At 40.5% G+C, this 20474-nt stretch overlaps 1 protein-coding gene across 23 annotated transcripts in view; it reads left to right on the forward strand.

The window, feature by feature from the left end:
- The first annotated feature begins 471 nt into the window (after positions 1 to 471).
- Positions 472 to 20474, forward strand: part of CXXC5 (CXXC finger protein 5) — a 238351-nt gene continuing 218348 nt past the window's right edge. For 5 of the 23 annotated variants that reach the window (XR_015794240.1, XR_015794241.1, XM_088131523.1 and 2 more), the window contains exon 1: positions 494 to 1353. The gene's annotated coding sequence lies outside the window, so the exon portion shown is untranslated. The other 18 variants (XM_088131506.1, XM_088131504.1, XM_088131510.1 and 15 more) reach the window with 9 other exon arrangements.

A 20474-nucleotide genomic window follows, 5' to 3' on the forward strand; every position in this document is an offset into this window, starting at 1 on the left:
ATGAATGTTGAGAACTTTGGGTGAAGCCCTTTTTATTAGTCACCACTATTTGAAGAATGCTGAGTGCGTACGTGTGTGTGTGTGTGTGTGTGTGTGTGTGTGTGGAATCTTTTTGATAGCGGCCTTCAGAACTTGGAATTTGCAGCCAAGGAAAGAAGCTTGGCATCTTGGCCCCCCCCCCCCCACTTTGAGGCCAGGCCAAATTACTACGTTCAGGTAATGACTGAGCCCTATTTTCTCTATTGCCTGTTTTTACTCTTGTTTCTCTTCTGTTTTATGTTGTCTTTTCATTAATTGGCTGTTTTTCAGTGCGTGTTAGATATATTCATCATGTTGTTTGGGTAGCTTGGAGAAAAAAGAATATGTTTTCATTCAAAAAATCAGACATGAATTGACAGCAGTAATATCAATCAATGTATTTAAATAGCAAGTTACAAATATAATCTAAAATTTGGCATTATAACAAGTAAAATATTTAATAAAACACTTAAAACTCTACTTGAGCATGATATCAAGAGGGATTTGGAAAGCCAAAAAAGGGTTGAGGGTGCTCACCATCTAAAGAGCACCCTTGTTATATAGCCTGCATGATACATCGTGGCAACCAGATGCCCTGTGTCAGATGTGCTTATCTATTCTGTAGCACTTAGGGCTGCTTGTTTTATTAATGCACTTAACATATGTTTTATTTATCTATCCAGTAGCAGAAACTGGAATCCGTGAAGTGATTCGAGTGCTTAAACTAAACGACACTGGCTCACTGATATCGCACCGAATTAAATTTACTTTCCGGTACTGCAATCAATGGGTATTGAAACTACATTTGGGTGGACTGGCTCATAACTGCAGCACGCCGTTCCTTCGCCTGAGCTCAGCGCTATCTCTCGGGCATTTGCTGTCCTACGGCGATGCAGATTGCGGAGAACGAATCGCCCACTCCTGCCCCTCCCTCGCCATCCCGCACAGCTACGCGGGCGAGTCACGCACCCAAAGCCCCTGCCCGGGGCGGAGGCGCTGCGAAGGCGCTGCTCCCCCTCCTGGGCTCAAAGTTACGTGGGAAAGGGTGTCTGGTTCTTCCGAGCCCACCCATGCTGCGCCGATCACGTCCCAGCCTTGAGGGAGGAGCCATGCCATTTGCAGCTTGCCCAGTAGCCTTACGGGAGAGGAAGGAGAGGTGGCAACTCTTGGTGGTGGAAGGAAGAGAAAATGGCTCAGATCCGTGCCTTTCGGGGCCAGGCGGTTGCCGGAATCTAAAGGGGTCAAGGGTCCGCCCACGTAGCCGCTATGGGAATATGACAGCTGAGGAAGTCCAGCTAAAAGCTGACCCAAACGGTTGGGTCCTGCCTGATTCTGGTACGTAAGGGAGGGTTTGGGCCCCGCCGTCCTCCTATTTTCCTGCCACTGGTAAAAATTAGTATTATTCTGATTTGAAGCTGTAAACAAAAGCTGATTTCTTCCTAAAGGACGAAGTGAACGGCCACAAAGCTCCGCTTTGATCCGGCTTTTGTTTACATCTGACGCTAATTTATTTGTTTACATTCGTTGCTAGTTTATTCCAAGCTATCCCTTTTTCACCTCTTCTGTTAGAAGTGCCTCTGCTTGTGGCCTAAGCCAGCCTTCCGGTGAGGATGTGGAAACTTCGTCCCTTTCTCCGAAAACTATATTCGCTTTGGTGGGCTTGCAAAGGCTGAGCGTGGTGCAATATAGCCTCAGCGACCTCCGGCAACTAATACTTCGAAGTTTTACATCTCTACTTTGGATTGCGTGCGTGTGTGTGTGTTTAAAGGGGAAGAACTTGCCACAGTCTTGCTGTCGGAATTCTCTCAGGATGGGGCGGCGGGGGGAAGGAGACAGTGAACGGCGAAAAGAGCATTAGGAAGAAGGTGCAAGGATTCGGGTGGGGATAGCGGCGCTACAGCAGCGCCTGTTTGGATTAATTGGTCGTAACCCAAAAAAGAACGAACCGCAGCCTCGGAAGGCCAGTAAACCGACTCCTGCGGAATGAAGTCTAGACTTGCGGCTTTGGCGGAGGCTCGGGGGACACTCACGGTCGGAGCGCTAAACACAAGGGCAGAGAAAGCGCGAGCTGCAGGAGAAGGGGTGGAGAAAGTAGGCAGCCGAATGGGTGCCTGCTCTGAGAGTCCGGTCCGGGTTTTGCTTACAGCCCCGGGCATTAGCAATAGCGGCCGCAGCAAGAGGCAGCCCTTTGCAATGTGGTCCGCCTGTCTCGGCACTTGCAGAGCGAGGGTGTAGAGGTGGGTTTGCCGAGGAGTTGCTGGCGTGGGATCGAGGGAGGGAGGGCAAGTTGTTCTCGTCAGCTATCTTTAGCTTTATCAACTTGTTTGCAATTCTGACTTTGCCCGCTCCGACCTCTTTCTTAATATGCCCGCCGCCGCCGCCTGCTCTGGGCTTCGCTGCCACTCCTGACTGTGCTCGGCGGGGAGTCGGCTACCCTGAGGTCCCTTTTTGAGCGAGGATACCTTTGGGGCAGGTGTTGAGATCACCAGCATCACCGCCGTGCACGATCTGGATTTGCCTCTCTAATCCGGCTAGCGCCAGCGCGCGCGCAACACGCACACACGGACTGCCCGGGGTGGCGGGTGCAGGTCTCCTTCCTCCCTGCGCGTCACGACCGCTGCTCTTGCAGCTCCGGACCGCTCAGCTTCTGGTAGGTGCACCAATCTGAAGAGGCCTTTTCTCTTGACTATCTATGCAGACGCAGGGCGGGAAGGAGGAAAGTCTTGCGGAAAAGTTTGCGGCGGTGAAATAATCTCCCTTCCCTTCGGGGGCCGCCGAGTGGATGGCGTAGGTCCTCTGGCTCCCTTCCACCTCCTGCGCCGCCTCCCTCCGTCCCTCCCCGCGTTCCTTCTGGGGAGGTGTTGCTGCCGCAGCAGCACATCCACGCTGGTCTCAGATCAGTGGCTCCAGACAAAAAGCGAGGGGGGATTTGGGGTGTGTGCCGCGTGCGATTCTGAGCAGCGCCAGCGGCAAAAGAGCAGCTTCGGGAGGTCCCCTGAAGAGGGCGGGCTCTTCCCTCGATCCCGAAAGCCAACCCGGGGCAGAGACCTCGGCGCCTTTTCTGCTTCAGCAGGAAGAGAAGCGGCCGGAGCTGCTCGCCGAATCTGGAAGTGGAGTCGCCAGGAAGGTTCGGGCGATTCTCGTTTTTCCTGGGTCTTGGTTTTTTGGGGGAGGGGGTGCGTGGGGGGGGAGTGAGCGCTTGGTTCGTGGCTGCTGAGCAAAGTTTTGTTTGGAAGATTTAGCGCCCCCCCCTTCCCTCCCTTTAAGGCGACAGCTGCCAGCTTTCAGCGCACGGGATTTATTGCAGGGTCTCTTTCCGTTCCCCCCCCCCGGTCGGCCACTGCATTGAAGATCGCGAGCTCCTCCCCCCCATCCGCCCCCTGGGCCGCCTAATCGGTGGTTCGTTTCCCAGGTTACAGCCGTAGTGTCTGCAGCTAGCCAGCCAGGCGTTGAAGGCTGCTGGGTCTGGCTGACCCTCCACGTCGTCCCCGCTCTGCTTGCGCGAGCGGGCGGAGGATTAGAGCGGCGCCCGACCCTCAAGGAGCGCCTCTGCAGGGGCTGTCAGCTGTTCTGCCTCCGCTGCTCCCCGCGAGGGCTTGCCGGACAGTGGGCGAGCCTGGCTGGCGCTTCCATGCCTGCCTCCTGCAGCGCCTGAAGCTGGGGGCGGGGGAAGAGGGAGGCAGGGAAGGAGGGAGGCTGGCTGGCTCTGGTACTGATGACCTTACCCAAAATATGCGGTCGGCAGGAAAGAAGAGTCGTGCTCGAAGCCTGCTTTCTTCAGCGAGAAAGGCTTCGTTTCACCTTCCTCTCTCACTTGAGGTGGTTCACCGAATAAGCAGCAAAAAAGTTAGGAGTCGTGGCATTCGCTTGTACTTGAAGATCATTTTGTAAACAGAATTTGCTGCTGATTCCTGGTTGGTTTATTTGGGGCTATCCATTTACCCATGTGGTGGCAGACGCACTTTTTTCTTTCCTTTGCAGTTTGCTGCTTAGCTATAGGGCTGCAGACTGGGGGGGGGGGGGGGTTGCATAGTTGCACCACCATGCAGCTGCCTGCTGTGCCTGCAGCTAGAAACTATGTGGGACAAGACTTTCCCTCTTTGCCACTGACCCCTTTCCATTGCCTGAGGGGAGAACCGAAGTTGCTGCTGTCTTCCACGCCCAGTCAGCTTGCTCTGACACCCTTCCCCCACCCTGACTAAACTGCTCTTTGGCCTGCAGCAGCAGGAAAGAGTTTCCAAAAGGCAACTGGGTTTATTCATGGCCAGAGAAACATGAGTTCTAAGAAACTGGAGCAGTTGCAGACCCAAAGGCATCCTGGCATTTTGCCTTAGTTGAGGAAATTGGCAAGATTAAAAAGTGGACCAATAGATTTAAAAATGAACTTAATCCAAATTTGTTTCTTAACCGAGCCCCTGCTCACCACTCCAGGCAGGGCCTACCACCCATCAGCTCACATTCAGGATGCTTAGTCCTTCCCGTGCTGCTGTTGGTTACAGGCTACGTGCTCTGATCCTTGCTGGAGTTCACTGCTTTTTATAATTGACCGTTTGGAAATTTCCATCAGTGGGTGAAAGGACCTTACTGAAGCACTCTACTGCATTTCATGGCACCTCTTTTTGCCTTAAAGTTATGGAGAGCAGTGACCTTATCTGATATTACATAGATATTACGTGAAAGGGTCTGTCGAGTGGGCCTTATAAGTGTGTGTGGGGTGGGACTTTAATACAGTAAGGTCTGTAGGGTGAGAAGGAGAAAGCAGAATGTCTTGGTTGCTGTGTCCAGAGATACTCAAACCGCTGCAAAGATTTCCTGTCAGCAAGACCTGACTCATTTAGTGTCACAGATAGATGGCAGGTTTGACCTCACAACTAGTTGTGACTCCAAGAACAGCATTACACTTTTTCATGTGAAAGTGTATACTGATCCATCCTAATGGATGGAGCACTACAGGCCGAGACCCCAGATGCCATAGGCCTCGACTCTGTAATTTTTCCAGCCTAAGTGCTAGATGGAGGGTCAATCTTTTTCACAATTTTAATGCAGGAAAACAGGAAAGGTTGGTACTGATAGTTCCCATAATTAAAAATTAGAATCACCTAATCATCCCACACTTAAAAATGAGAATCACCTACACTGAATGCAGACACATGTCCACATCCACAGAATTAGGACCCGGACACTCTATTTTTTTTTAAAAAAAAATCTTTTGGAATCAGACTCCAAATCACCTCTAATCATCGGCCATCCACCCCTATACTCCCCATTCAAAGCGTTAATGCCATGCTGACCTCCTTTCTGCGCATCAACTCTTGTAAACTTTATTGGGCAGCAATGGGCCCTTTTTAGTTTGGCTGAGAGTACTGAAAAGCAAAACATCAGCATTTATTCTGCGTTCTTCCTTTCCTTTTGTAATAGTATCTTCTGGCTTCTTGTGTCAGGAAGTATTCTGGGAGAAAGAAAGATGGCCAATGATTACAAGTGATTTGGAGTCTGATTCCAAAAGATTTTGGAATAATAAGTAGTCAATAAAATAAACTGGAGGCAGGAGATAGATGAAATGGAAGGGAAATATAAATCTAATGTAATTTATACATCTCTCTTTGCCTTTCTCTCCTTACAATCCATCCCTGCTTCTATCACATCTGTATACCCACTTTGCCTTTTGTTCTTTAAACTCTGTTTTATTTTTTCATGGTAATTTTATTAAAAGTTACAATTAAAAAGATAAAAATGAATACAAACTAAAAGAAAAAAATAAGTGCAGAAATGAAAAAATAGAAAAATACAAAAGAAAGAAAAAATAAGAATATAGTAAAGAAAAAGAAAAGAAATATATAAAGAAATGGCTTCCCTTTCATCACAAGTATAAACAATTTTAGTAACTTATCACCTCTTAAAGTACAACAAATGATTTCTTCTTCCCATATCCAATCTATCTATAAACAAACCCTTAAAATCTCATCATTTCAGTGCTCATCAGCAAAAGTCCATTAAGGTTACCAGAGATAACAACGTAGCTATTTTAACCTTGATAAAATAAACCAACTTTATATTCCTTCCTTTTACTTTTAACAATCTTGATCTTTAGTCCTTTCAAATAATGCACTTGATTTCTTTTCATTTTTTCTTTGCCCTTTCTCACAAAATTATTCAAAGCTTATTTAACAAGTCTCTCTTGAAAATCCAATATAGGAAAATTATCCAGGTCACTGTCTTGGCTTGTTATTTGTCTAACCCTTTTAATTATTAAGACATCAGCCAGTTTCTTTTGTATGTCCAGTGTAGCATCTTTTTCCATATCATTCTTGTAGCTTACCATTTTTAAATCTATTTTCAGATCAGTCTCTCCCTGTTCCTCTTTCATGACACAGTGTATCTATAGAGGCAGACAGTCTTAAAATTAACTTCTGAATCCATTGTTCAAAAATATCCTTCAGTATGTCCAATGTTAAAATATTTTGCTTCATTGTGTATTAGTCAAATTTAAGTGTTTTTCTACTTTAATTGTAATATTTAGTTACTACTGGTTCCCTCTAGTGTCCAACTTGCAAAGCCTCATTCTGTCATTTTTTTAGGAGAATTCAAAACAAAAGTATTTTCCCATGGGATGGATTCTTACAATTAATTCCAAACTCTTATTTCAAATCCATCTGGACCCTTAGTCCATTTATAACTTTCCAAAATCAAAGTTCTAATCACCTTTTGCTGTTTATTCCAAATGAAAAAAAATTAAGTCCTTAAACTTGTATTTAAAATTTCTTTCACTAAGGATTGAAGGAAACTCACCTGGTACAGTAAAACTTGTTGATCCAAAGATTCCTAATAGCTGAAAAACAGTTAACAAGCAATTTCTGAAAGTGATTAGAAAAGGAAGTATGGAAACTTAGTGTCCTTTCAAAGGCACTGATCATGGTTTGAGCAAAAAGATGGCTGTTTTCTCATCTCCCAGAACTCTCACTAGACACCTCTGTCTTTGCGGTCTCCTTACGAGGAGCAACTGTATGGAGCACTTGTGGGTGATCTCAAGTCCTCTTTGTCCAGAGAGGAATTAAAAAGAGCCAGTCAACTCACTAGCTCTTCATTCCACCACAATTGTCGGCTTCGCTTTTAGTGGAGCTGTCTTCAGTTCGCCATTTCTTCCCCAGAAGTCCCTTTGAACTGTGTTTTTAAAGATCTTATCCAACCACAGTTATTTCAGTCTTCTCCTTCCTCTCAACCTGTTTAGTCTTCCTGCATGTAGTTGTTTTGCAATTTGATCTTCATTTATTCTCTCTGTATAACCACATCACCTCAACATTATGTTTTTGTACTGGTCAATTCACTTGTGTTTGTTTCACATTCATTCATCACCTATTCATTCTTAGCCCTATCACTTCTTGTTTGTCCAGACATACTTCTTTAGTGATCCATTCCCAGTGCATTCAACTTTTATGTTTCTCCTCACATGTCCAATTCACATATTGTTTGTCAGTCTGATTTGGGATGATATCTAATCCTGCCTACTAAAAATATTCAAAAATAAGAAAACATGTTGAAAAAATAGGAAAAAAAATGAATGCAGTGTCTTGATAATGCTTTATTGCATGTAGTGTTCTCAGTGGAAGCTTTTTTTTATTGTTCCCATATACTATCATGTTCTGGTAGGATTAAAAAAAATCATGTTTGCATTATCAGAGATTCAGATACATAGGGTTTGTAATTCTGTAGTGTGTATCAGGCCAACAGGTGTTTTCAAGAGTGTTTTTATGCGTATGAGTCATGTGCAACCCCTCAACACTGCACTTTGAATTAATGCTCCTGTACTGAATTTGCATATCAGGTTGTGTCTTACTCATTGTGATCCTTGATTCCAGCTACTGTTGGCTAGGTTGCACTGTCCTCTTGCAGCTCCATTGGGCATCTGTCATAGCTGCATCTGCAAACTTGATTGCTTTTTCATGAGTTGTACTCACTTTATTTTATACCAGTTCCAGAATACAAAATGCATATGCATAACAATTATGTTACAGACCTCCTGTTCATTTTATGACATTTATGATAGGATGTTTGTGTGTATGTATATGTGTACACAAAGATGAGAGAGATCATTTCATATTGCAAATTTTTTTAGCCCTCCAAAATGTCATCCATTTGCTTCTGCTTGAATATTTTGCATCCAAGCACTTCAAATTATGATTTAAATCTCAATCCCAGAAGACTCAGTTAAAACAATTTAATTCTGTTTTAGTAGATAGCTGAATTCGGTACATTATAGCACAATTATTGATTTTTTTTAATTAACTGATTTGATTATTTTATTTACTGTCAAAGCTGTTGTGCACTTTGATCTTACTAGATGGTGGACTAATTACAGTTCAAATAAGTATGGATATTTGGAATATATATTTGCTGTAATATGCTTGAGCAGGCTTTTGCTGTACACATGTGTGTGCTTATTCTGATTAACTTTCTTCAAAAATAAAAAAAATACTGCTAAATTACAAGTGGTTTTTAATCACAATGGTATTGGATCTTTTTTACAAAGTGTTTTAGGAAAAAATTGAAATCTCCTTAAACTGAATATTTAAAATCTAACTTAAATAGAAGGGAAAAATAAATTTTAAAAATCATTGATTTTTATCCTTGTATCTAGCTGAAATCTTAGATTATGATTACTTAAGCCTGAAGTGGCCTGCTTTTTAAGTAACACATAGCTACGATGCCATTTGTTTTGGTGCATCATGTGTCAACATCCAGGAAGCCAGGCTCAGTGACTGAAAGTGATTGTGTAAGGTCTAACTTAAAGCTACACAATCCAAGAAAATCAGAGCTAAAAGTGCAGTTCCTGCTGTTCTTTCTAAGGAGTTGCCAAACACTAAATACATGGATGAATTTGTACTTTGAAAAAAATCAAGATCTACTTTATATTGAAGAAAATCACAATGCCCCACAAGACACAGAAAAGTTGATTTTCATTTCTAAGTTGTTTGTAAGATCAAATATCACTTTAATAAGTAAAGTATGGATGAGTCTCCTGCATCACTGCATTTCCCTTCACAGAGAAGGCGAAACATCTGAAAGCTGCAGTTTATAGTTTCTTGCTATATTAAGACCTGGAAATCATGGTGGACAACTTCCAACAAACCATTGTTTTGACAGTACTGTGATTGGATTATCTATACATGACTAGTGAGTGAAATTCTTTTAGAGCAGGATGGACAACAGTATAGGAGCTGCAGTTAAATCAGGTTTTAAGGACTGGAAGTACTCATAATGTAGTTATGTAGTCATAATATGTAGTCATAATAAATAAAAATGAACCACCATCCTGGGAATTAGCCTCACCTGCAGCCACAAAGAGGGAGCCTATATAGGTTATTTTATTGATTGTCTAAGTCTGCATTCTGTCACAGGTTTTGGAATACATGAAACAATGTTTTATCCCAAATATGGAGCAAAATTTGGAACATCAGCTCATAATACTAGAAACTGCTGTTTCATAGTTTGGCACATCCTCCACCTTTTTTTACCTTCCACTTTTTCAAGGAATTTGTTATACTAAAATAATTTTTGCAGGTGTGAACAAAATCTAATGTTATGAAACATCAGATTGCTCTAGAATAAATAAGATTGCAAGGCAAGGTAGATGGTTTATTTATAATGCTGCTTGACCCCAAAACTCTTAAGTTGGATATTTTTTGGTAGTTTTGGTCACAGCAATTGTGAAGAAAACAATGATCCCTTCCCTTCCCTTCCCTTCCCTTCCCTTCCCTTCCCTTCCCTTCCCTTCCCTTCTCTTCTCTTCTCTTCTCTTCTCTTCTCTTCTCTTCTCTTCTCTTCTCTTCTCTTCTCTTCTCTTCTCTTCTCTTCTCTTCTCTTCTCTTCTCTTCTCTTCCCTTCCCTTCCCTTCCCTTCCCTTCCCTTCCTTTTTTTTTTTTTTTTAAGCAAAATGTGATTTTATCAATGGATACAAAGGCACATACACCTGCAGGGATTAGGAGCAGCTAGGAGCTTATATCTTTGTTAAATTCTTTGTTAAAGAATTTAGGTTGTTTAGGAAACACCTCCCTGGCATATTTTTTCAGGATAATGTAGAGCAAAAGTCTACTTTCTGCAGTTTCTAGGCAATGACCTTGTGTAAATTTAAGCTGGCACAGCACATTATGAGAAGATGACTGTTCAGAGTACTGTTGAATGAAATTAATGCAGCAAATGAAAAGAATTATTTAAATGTAGTAACTAGGGACATGAATGGAAATAGCTCTTTGAATGAGTAACTTTGCATGGGAAAATTCAAACATTTTAAATGTGAATTGTTCTGGTGGTAATGTTCTGTTATATGTTTTAGATGGTGGCAAACAGTGCTAAAATGAGAATGTCTTCACTATACAGCATATTTAGTTAATTGATATTTAATTTTAGGTAACTGATTTACTAGAATGATCTGCAAGGAGCCTAGGAATAACACACCCCTCTTCTGCTCTCTTTTAGTGGAGCTGTGAGGAGGAGTTGGGAAACTTCTGCTTCTGTCTTGATTAATTTCAAGTTAACATATGCCTGAACCCATCAGTGTGATAAATCAAATTTTAAATATTGCTAGTCGAACTAGACAGTTTGACAGTGGTTTGTTTCAAACAACTCTAGTTAGGGTTCGACAGTTTGTTGGATTCTGTGAAACTACATGCTTTGGTTAATAAAAGCAGAAAAGGTCTTGATTCATGATACGGTTGCTGCTGAAAGGGGAATATGTGAGTCTAAATCTTGCTGTTGATTGTCCCTGTCATGATAAGGGTTCTGTACTTTGAAAGCTGATTTTTATTAGCCAGATGATGTTCATTTGGTCCAGGAATGGACCTTTTACTGGCAGTGACTCTCCAGTGGTTGGGACAATTTTTTTTCTAAGCCTATTGCTGTTGTCCACAGAAATACTCCTGTATTCCTTTTCTGAATTACATGTGCTTTACTATGGGAAGTAGTTGTATCTAGACAATATAGATTATTCAGTATCCTGACAATTGTATTGTGACTTTCCCATTTTGACAGTTATTTTAAAAATACATTGAAGAGCATACTGATTTTCAGCGCCTCAAATGTAATTCTTTGCTCAGCACCTGCCATCCCTATGGCTTTGCTCAGCTCTAGTTCTGGCACCAGCTGTGCTTATAACCTTACTCTTCCCTAGTTGCTTCTCTCCTCCTAGCTTTTTTCTTTTTACTTTGCCATATTCTGGCATTTTTTGGTGTGTGTACATGTGCACATCTGGCTGTAGAGCAGATGAAAACTGGGGGCAAATCCAGATAAAGCAAAGCATAGAGAACAGTGACAGAGAAGATAGGATACACTATTACAAAATGTGGGTTTAGTTCTAAGGCCATAGTGATAAAATAATCACAGTGCCAGTTTAGTATTCTGCAGGAAAAGCTTTGTTGATTCAGTTGCAGTTGGTCCTAGAGATGATCAGCCACACAGATTTGGACTAGCAAGAATCTGCAATAGTCTGATGATGATTGAAGTCTCAGAACCCACCCCATAAGGAATTAAGAATCTAAAGAAGCATCAGAAGATGTTTAAAAATTTGTGCATTCTTGGCAAGTAGAGATCATAAATACAGTGGAGGTTGGAGCAAGAGCAGGAAACACTAAAGCCATGGGATTTCTTAAATCCTAGGATCAGAATCAGAACTGATTCTGTTGGGTATGCATTGGGAGGCTTGAGAAGCTTTTGTATTTTTTTCTGAAGCATCAGCACTGTTGCAGCTTCTACAGTTTGGCAACAATCTAGGTTGTGCATGCAGTCCTGACAAATAGAGTAGGAAACAGGTTTTCCTAGAAATCTAAAGTGAAGTGACTTTCAACATAGTCTGATGGAAGTTGGTCAGGCCTATAGCTATAAACATTACAGAATCTCCTCCAAAATTCTGCAAATGAAAATAGTCATGTTCAACAAATTTAAAAAACAAAACAGAATTTTACTTAGATTCCAATTACTGGCCAAGGGGCCTTGCTTCTTCTCCGGGTTTTTTTGAATAGGGAAATTACACAAAGTATTACATAATGCTTGCTTTTCAGTCAACTCTTCGAAATTCCAGTGTGAATAATGCCCTATTCTGCAGTTGCAGTGTAATGGACATGACAGAATTGAGTTCAGTAACTGGACTCAACTGAACTACTGGAAGGTTCCTTTTCCCTGCACACCGATAGCTTTCTCCTTTCTGCATGCTCCCCTCATCTCTTCTGAAGCATTGGGGGACTGTGTGGAATAGAGTAAGGGATCGTGTGGGAGCAGAAGAAGAAACTCACTTTATGTCATTGGAGGCCCGCTTGCACAACCATGGATTTTTGCCACCCCAATATCTTTTTGTACTTTATTTTTTTCCCCAGAGGCTTCCCATTTTGAAATGAAGGCATGTAGGAGACAGCAGAAGATGGACAAAGGACCTAATATATTATAAAACATGTAATAGTTTGTGCCAAAAAAGATTAGAATTGAAAAATTCGCTGGCAACTTTGCAGACCAGAAATATGGAAAACATTATTTTATCTGTTTCTTTAAAAAATGTGGGAAAATTATAGCAAGTGGCCATTGAATCTGGCAGTGCAGCCTTTTAGAGATGTCAGTAGTATAAGTCTGTATGCCAGTCTTCCCCAGCTTGCAGGAGTCCAACCATCCCTACTAGATGACTCTCCCGTCTCAGCTTGAACGCGTCTGGTAAAGAGCGTGCCATCTCTCAGACTGGCTCCACTGTTAGGTCATTTCTATCCTTAGGAAGCTTATCTTAGCAGTCAAACTTGATTCTGCTGTGCTGTAACTTAAAGCTGCCATTCCACACCCTGCACTATAAGATGTAAGGAAAAAGGTCTTGGCCATTTTCTGTTTGACAGCCTTTAAGGTATTTGAAGAATGCTCCCATATCCTTCCTTGCTTGTTTTTTTCTCATGACTAAACATACCCTGTTTTCACAAGCTCCTTTCCTAGGACTTACTTTTCAGTTCCCTGTTCGTTTTCATTGCCCTCCTCTGAACCTATTCAGGGTTCACTGAATCCTTCTTAATGTGTGGTGCCCAAAATTGTATGTAATGCTTATGGTGGCTTTAATTAATAAAAAATAGGGTGGAGTAATTTCTTCTGGCATTTGAAAACTATATTTCAATTTAACCTAAAATTTTGATTATCTTTTTAGTATGCACATCACATAGGTAACTCATACATTTGTGACCAAGTCCAAGATTCATTTTAAAAGTACTATTGCCAAGCCGGGTATCTCTCACTCTATAATGTGTGCTTGATTTCTGTTTGCAAGGGGAAGAACTTTGCATTTGTCTCTTTTAGCCTTTATTTTTAAAACCTGCACTTCAGGATAAATGTAATGGGAATGAGGTACTTAAGAAGTGTGTGTGTGGTAAACCAAGAAGCAGTAGGGTCATGAATGAATGGGTGTTGAATGAAGGTGGACTGAATACAGAACTGAGTGACCGGGTATGAAAGAAATGTGATAAGGTGTTAAGAAATATGTTAAGATGTTTGGATCATGTAGAAAGAATAAATGAGGATCAAATTGTAATAATAAAGAGTGAATGGTTAAAAGAAAGAAGATCAAGAAAGTAGTGATTTGATGGAGTTGATGAAATTCTCAGAAAGAAAGATGAAAATAAAGAACAAAAGACTGTATATAGTGTGAAGCAATGTACCCCAACCTGGGGGAAGTAAAGATGGTTTGCAAAGATAGAAAGGTACGGAAAGGCAGAGTAGATGGTACTGGTGTAAGCAGTCTGTGTTTTGTTTCCTTATTTCATGACTTTAATTTTTTGGCATATTATTTCTTGCTCCTTTTGTGTATTCTGCATAACTTTGAAAGGGAATAGTGTGATGGGTTTGTATGCATGTATGTACCCGACCTTGTATCATCTGCAAACTAGGGTAAGCATTACCTCCATCTCTTAGTCTGTGTGATAGTAAAAATATAGAAGGCCTAGGGGTGATACTGTTTTCTAATTTGATAAGGAATCACTGATGAGAATTCACTGATTACAATTTTTGTGCCAGCCAGTTAAGTCTCATGCGATATAGCACTTAAGCAGCTTGCTAATCAGCACGTCATGAGGTACTTTATCAAATGTTTTGTTGGAATCAAGATATATTATATGTACGATGTTCCCACAATCTATTAAGAAAGTTACTGATTGGAAAATTAGATGAAGTTAGTGTGGCAAGTTTCCACACTATTTTGCTATTTTTGACAAATCCATATGACTTCTGATAATGACCCTGTATTATTTGCAAGATGCTTTGAGTTCAGTCTCTTTAAATTCTGCTTTAAAATTTTGCCACGTATTAGTGTCAGACCTCCTTGATCTTCCTTTTTTCTCTTTTTGAAGATTAGGATATTTGCTTTTCCCCAGTCATCTGGTTTTGGTTCTTTTTTTTTAATCAATCTCAAGCTTTAGTCCTATACCTCAGTTAGTGAAGATCTGATGAAGGGGTATATCTATTTTTTTTTTGTGTAGCCATATTAGCTGCTTCTGCTGGCCTCCATCTTTTTTCCCTCATTGGAATTGTTTGCACTGGGCTTTTAGCATGTTTTTTAGGATTTCTGAGCCATCTTAAAATTATTTTCCCATTGGCTTTTGCCAAGGAATTGTACTTAGCAATGCTCTGAATTTATTGAATATGCTTTTTAAAGTCAAATTTATGCATTTGACAATGTCAGTTTTAGTTGTCCTTAAAAATCAGGAAATCCAGCATTATCTTGTCGCTTCCCCAGTGTTCCTGCTACTACTCCTTCCTCAACTAAGTCTTCACTATTGACAAGAATTAGGTCAAAGATTTCTCATCCTTTTGTATGTTCCTCTACCCTCTCAAAGAAAAACTGTTTGCAGCACAAGTCATGAAGTTCCTTGAAGGACAGTGCTTGGCAGAGTGTTTCCCAACAGATGTTGGGTAATTAAATCTCCTGTCACTTAATGCTTCTACTCTGTAGTCAGGTGTGTGATACTAAACACCAAAAACAAAGTTGCTTTTATTTATTCGTTTAGGTTTTTTTAAAATTCATGTGCTCTCTATAGCTTTACCACATCTCTTTATTTGGAATTCTGAACTGGAATGGATATTTTTAACATGGAGTGCAACTCATCCTCCATTTCTTTTACTTATGTTTCTTTTAAACAAATTATGTCATTTAATTGCTATTTCCAGTCATGGGACATCCCACCGGGTCTCCATTGTATTTATTAAATAATATTTGTCTTTCTGAAGTAAAAGCTCAAATTCATCTTGTTTATTTCTGATATTCTGGGCATTAGTGAATACGCAGTCTTGGCTGTGAAGTTTATGAGCCAATGTTCTTTCTGATTTTTATTTAGTAATTTGAGAGTTCCCATTTCCGCAGTACTCCCACTTTCTACAGTGTACAGGTCTGTCAGAGATCCTTACTTCATGGTTTTCATTTTCACCCACCACAGAATCAAATTTAAAGTTCTCCTAATCAAGCTCACTGTGCTTTGGCAAAACAGATTTTACCAGTCCTTGTGGGCACAGTCCTTTCATGCTGGAAGGCCATCATTTCCATAATTCAGACCATAGTTCAAAAAATTAAATATCTCCAGTTGACATCTTTTTTTTTTTTTATAGCCAGTGATTGATTTGCAGTATTCTTTTCCTTTTTGGTCTTCTTCCAGAAGTAAGGATAAAAAAAGAACACCACATTAAACTTCTAAGTTTTTCAAAGACTATGGTGACATCGTTTTAGCTTCTCTTTGTAATATTGTTTATCCCCCATAAGTGTTAAGAAGTGTTGTCAGTGGGCTTGACATGTCTTAGAAATAGTTCTGTCACCTCCATATTGCTCCTGGGAGAAAGCACTCTTCACAAACTGATGGGTCTGGTCAGTATATTTCATCTCAATTCCTGATAGTAGTGAGTCACCAACTACCATGGCTCTTATTACAGGGTACAGTTGCGTCCTCTTTGGAAATTTATAATTATCCCTCATTATCTTGTGTCTTTTTTTCTCCTGAATGCTGAGGGCCTTTGTCATCTGCGAGGGCTTGAAAATTGAAGGGCCTGAGTTCCAGTGATGCAGAATGTCATCTGCATTTCTTGTATCTGCCTGTTACCCTCTATCCAGCTTCCTTGTTCTGTTTAACTGTCTTCATATGGATAGCTGTCTTTGATAAAACTTCCTTTTGATAAATCCTGTTTTTTTGTTAACAGTTAAAGTGTGGCCATTTGCTGCTCTAATCCTTTGACTTTTTCTTCAAAGGCTGCTACAGTTTTGCACTTGCTGAAAATATATGCTTGGTTGATTTCAGGCAGGAAAACAAACATGTCACAAGCATTGCAACTCACAATTGCAGACTCCCATTGTTCATTTTCACTTTGGCTACTTTGGGCACCACCAGTAGAATGGCTTTTATTTGTCTTATTTGCTTTTCAGGCACATAGGTTAGCCAAATACAAATTCATGATATAAAGACAATTTCTTAGAGTAATTTTTTTTCTTCCAGATCCTCACTAAATTGGTCAAGTGATAGTAATTTCTAATTAATTCAGTTGATTTGAACAGAGGTGTGGTGAAGCATGTGGTGCAGTCACCAAATTGTATAGTTTATTTGAACTAAGCACAAGAGCATGGGATTGTATGTGTATAAGGTGTGCTTTTTATCTCTGACCACTTGGAAAGACTAAGAGAAGGAAATCTGTCTCAGAATGCTGTTTTCCCCATTTTTTTTTTTCTGGTTTTAAAGGGATTGTTTCATCAGTGCAACTTGTTTTCAGCTATGTACTTACTGGCTACTGGTGGTGTTAAGTATAGAAGAGGAGCATTGTAGGACCTTTGAATGTTAATGCATCTACCTCTTGGTAGAGCTCTAGAACATCTTTAGTTGGATAAACTTTGTCATTCAGTGGAGTAAAGCAGCCAACTCAAGCATAGATGCTGGGAGGTAGTAGTGATGCTTCCCTGATTGTTTGTTCTGAGCTCCTTGGCCATTCCTTGTTTCAGAGGACTAAGCCATGTGTGCCATATAATCTAGCTTCTGCTTCCTAAATGAGCCTACTGAGCTCCAGTGTGATGAAGATTCCTGTGTTAAAATTTGACCACCAGTGTAAAGTGTACAGGTAGTCCCCAGTTTAAGAATGAGTTCCATTCCCAAGGTCTGTCCATTAGTTGAATTTGTATGTAAGCTGGAACAGTATTATTGTAAAATACTGTATAAGTAGTATGGTGCAATGAATAAATTGTCTATTTAACTCGAAATGTTGTGTATTTAACTCAAATTTTGCTACAGTAGGCTCTGATCTTAACTATGGGTCATCCTTAAACTGGGTGTTCTTAACCTGGGGACTACCTAGATGGCTTTTGTACATGCAGTGGAGCTGGGCACTGTTTAGTTCTTTCTGGCAAGCAAAGATTGGGACAGATCCTAGCTACCAATAGTATACTCAGCCCACCTTGTACTGCCCATTTAAAAACATTGTTTAACAGATAGCTGCCTTTGAAAAGCAGTCCTTTGAATGTCATTTTGGAACTGGTTATTCACTATGTGATGTAGGCATTGCATTTTGCTTTTAAAGAACTGATTTTATATTTACAATAACATTTTCATTTAGTGTTTTACATTCCTCTAACTATTTGATTTCCTTAGTCTGCAAGTCTCCAGAGCAGGGAAAAGCAGATTTCAAGCTTGTGTGATGTACTTTGATTTAGACAACAAACTTAAGATCTACTCTCTCTCTCTTCACAGGATTAAAAATAAAGAATTCTAAACCTTGGAGGTTGTTTTCTGGTCCAGATTTGAACAGAAGTCATAGAACTTAAACACAGAAACCCGTTCTGTTTATCTCCTTTCCCCCAAAACAGGTTTCCTTCATTTTAGCTGTTTTAGAGTGAAGAAGAATAATTTTACTGTTGCTGCTGTTAAACAATTCATTCTTGTTGATCTGTTGCAAATCAGAAGCCTCCTAGTTGATTCCAATCTATCTCCTGTGACCCCTGCTCTAAGAGATAAGACTATTTGCCTTTAGCAAAAAGAACCTTGCTGTTAATCATTCTGAACCAGCGCAGCAGAGTAGAGTATAAATAAAAAAATCCTTTAAAAAAGTATCTTCTTGAATTCAGAGAGTTTCAAGAAAATCAGTTATTTGGTCCCACTTTTTAATGCATTACTTTTAGCAGTGCAGTATGGAGAATTTGGCAGACATTACAAAGACTAAATGTTACATATAAAATCAAATAGTGATTAGAATGTATCCATTATGGCTATTTACACTTGTCCCATTTTGTGTGTGAAGAATCTTGCAGAGTGCGGGGGGGGGAATTAATTAACAAGTCACTACTACCAGACCACGTGCTTATTGTTGGGATGGTAATGCTCAGATGTTTTAGAAGATGCCAAACCAGAGAAAACACTTAAGAGTTAATTTTATCTGAAGAAAAGGGTCCAGCACCATCTGTGTGCTTACAGGCAGCTGTACTAAATATTCTCTTTCCTGCACTACAGGATGTTCTTGGTTTGGGGTTCTGTTGGACTAGTAATTTATCCTGTGTTAAAATGAGTTCATTGCTATTTATAGCATGGAGATGGATTGAAGGCAAAATACTTCATTTGGTTGAATGCTGTTTTATGTATGATTGATTAATTTCCTGCATCCTGTATGTAGGTTGAGCCCTACATTGAAACTAAGCATGGGAATAAGGTTATTACTATAACTTGGAGGGCTGTTGTTCCATCTCCATAATTTCTGGATTGAAAAGATTGGCTGCTAGCTTTGCCCACGTGTAAGAGAAATCTCTTAAAAGTTTGGGAATGGAAGAGTAGTTCTACTTTTTTTCCTTTAAAATGTGTCATTTTGCACACTGTTTTCTCCGAGCTTATATAAACACCTTTCTTGGAGGAAAATTGAGTTTGTGTCTCCCTGTCCTCCAATGATACAATATTCCAATCATTGCTTTAAGTTTCTGATCGGAAGGTAAGAGTAGTAACAGTGTAATGGATGGCTTTGAGTATGGACAAAATACTCCAAAGCAACAAATGGATTTTTCCCCCTAAGCTTTATTATCTTGCATTGAGGTAGCATACAGGGAGGAGAAGATTCACTCTTTTTTCTCCATTTGTGTCCCCTTAAAAGCAACACAATTAAGTTCAGGTAGGTACCTTACTGGTATCAGTGGAAGCTTTTCTCCTAGTCTGAATTTTCTGAGGTTGCAGAATATGGGGGAAGGCAAGATCGCCATTTGGTCTTTCCTTCCCATGGTAATTAAGTTTTGAAAATAAGATACGATTCCCTTAACGTTCCTTGATTGGTCAGGGCTTTCGGTAGTGAGTTTGGCGTCTTGGGAAACAGATTTGAGATAAGGGCCCTGTTGGCCAATATCATGTTTCTGGTAAGTGAAGTCTCCTTCAGGTCAGACTCATGTGTACAGTGCTCCATGTAGCTTTCTTGGCATGAGTACTGAAGTAGTTGCTGCTGCCTTTTGTGTTTTGGTTCCAGTCTAGCTTACATCCCTGGAATTCCTGTTGATCAGGTCTAACTCTGCCGATGAGTGGTATGCAAAATGATTTGAAATCAAAATAGTTATTGCAGTCTTACCAAAAGGGTTCAGTATTGATAAAAGTAATATTGTGCTTCATACTCTGTCCTTTTTGGGCATGTGTGCAACATCACAATGCAAAGAACAAGGGCAGAGCATGCATCCCAAAGCCGGGACTTTTGCCTCCCACTGTTGAAATTATGTATCGCTTTTGACATCTTCAGCATCCAACATTAACTGAAAGTGCTACCTGATTTTTTGAGAGCATGTGTGAGGCATTTTTCATGTGGGCAGTTAAGTTGCACAAATTTGCTTAAAACCAACACATTTTGCTTGTTGACATATCTAACTCTGAAGTAAGACTATCAAATGCATGCAGAAATCTTCCATAGATCATAGGTAACTCTCAAGAACATCTTTAACTCTTGAACTTTCTATCTTGCTATATATGCATGACAAGATCAGTTGCTAAGATATAGGACTTATTATTTATTGATCTGTTCTTTTTCATTGCCTTCCTGTGCATTAAAATCTATAGGCTATCTGGTAAAGCATTTGCATTTCTGATAATGCAGCTTCCACATTTTAGGCTCACCACACCCAGTGTGAGAAGAATTCAAGCCTTCTTTTTCTTGGACTTACACAACTGGGCAGGCAGAAATTGCAAGGTGATCCTGATTTTCTTTCCAACTCTACCTGGGAAAAAAGCTGGAGAATGTTTGGACTGTATAATACTGAGGTGCTCAGAAATCTTTAAATTGGCCACCCAGCATCCAAACTTAAAACTCTTGTTTACCCTTTTCAGCTCCAAATTTAGTCCTGACTTGGTGTGACAATACAACAGAAGGTTGGTAGAAAGAGAAGGGCAGCATCCTAGTGATCCCAAATTGTGGTTCGGCTTATCAAAGCAATGGCAAACCACTTCTGTAATCTTACCAGGGAAACT

Source organism: Python bivittatus, unplaced genomic scaffold, assembly GCF_059951505.1.
Source record: "Python bivittatus isolate LINGU-HERP-01145 unplaced genomic scaffold, Pbiv_v1 ctg000960_np1212, whole genome shotgun sequence".
In the NCBI taxonomy this organism is placed as follows: domain Eukaryota; kingdom Metazoa; phylum Chordata; class Lepidosauria; order Squamata; family Pythonidae; genus Python; species Python bivittatus.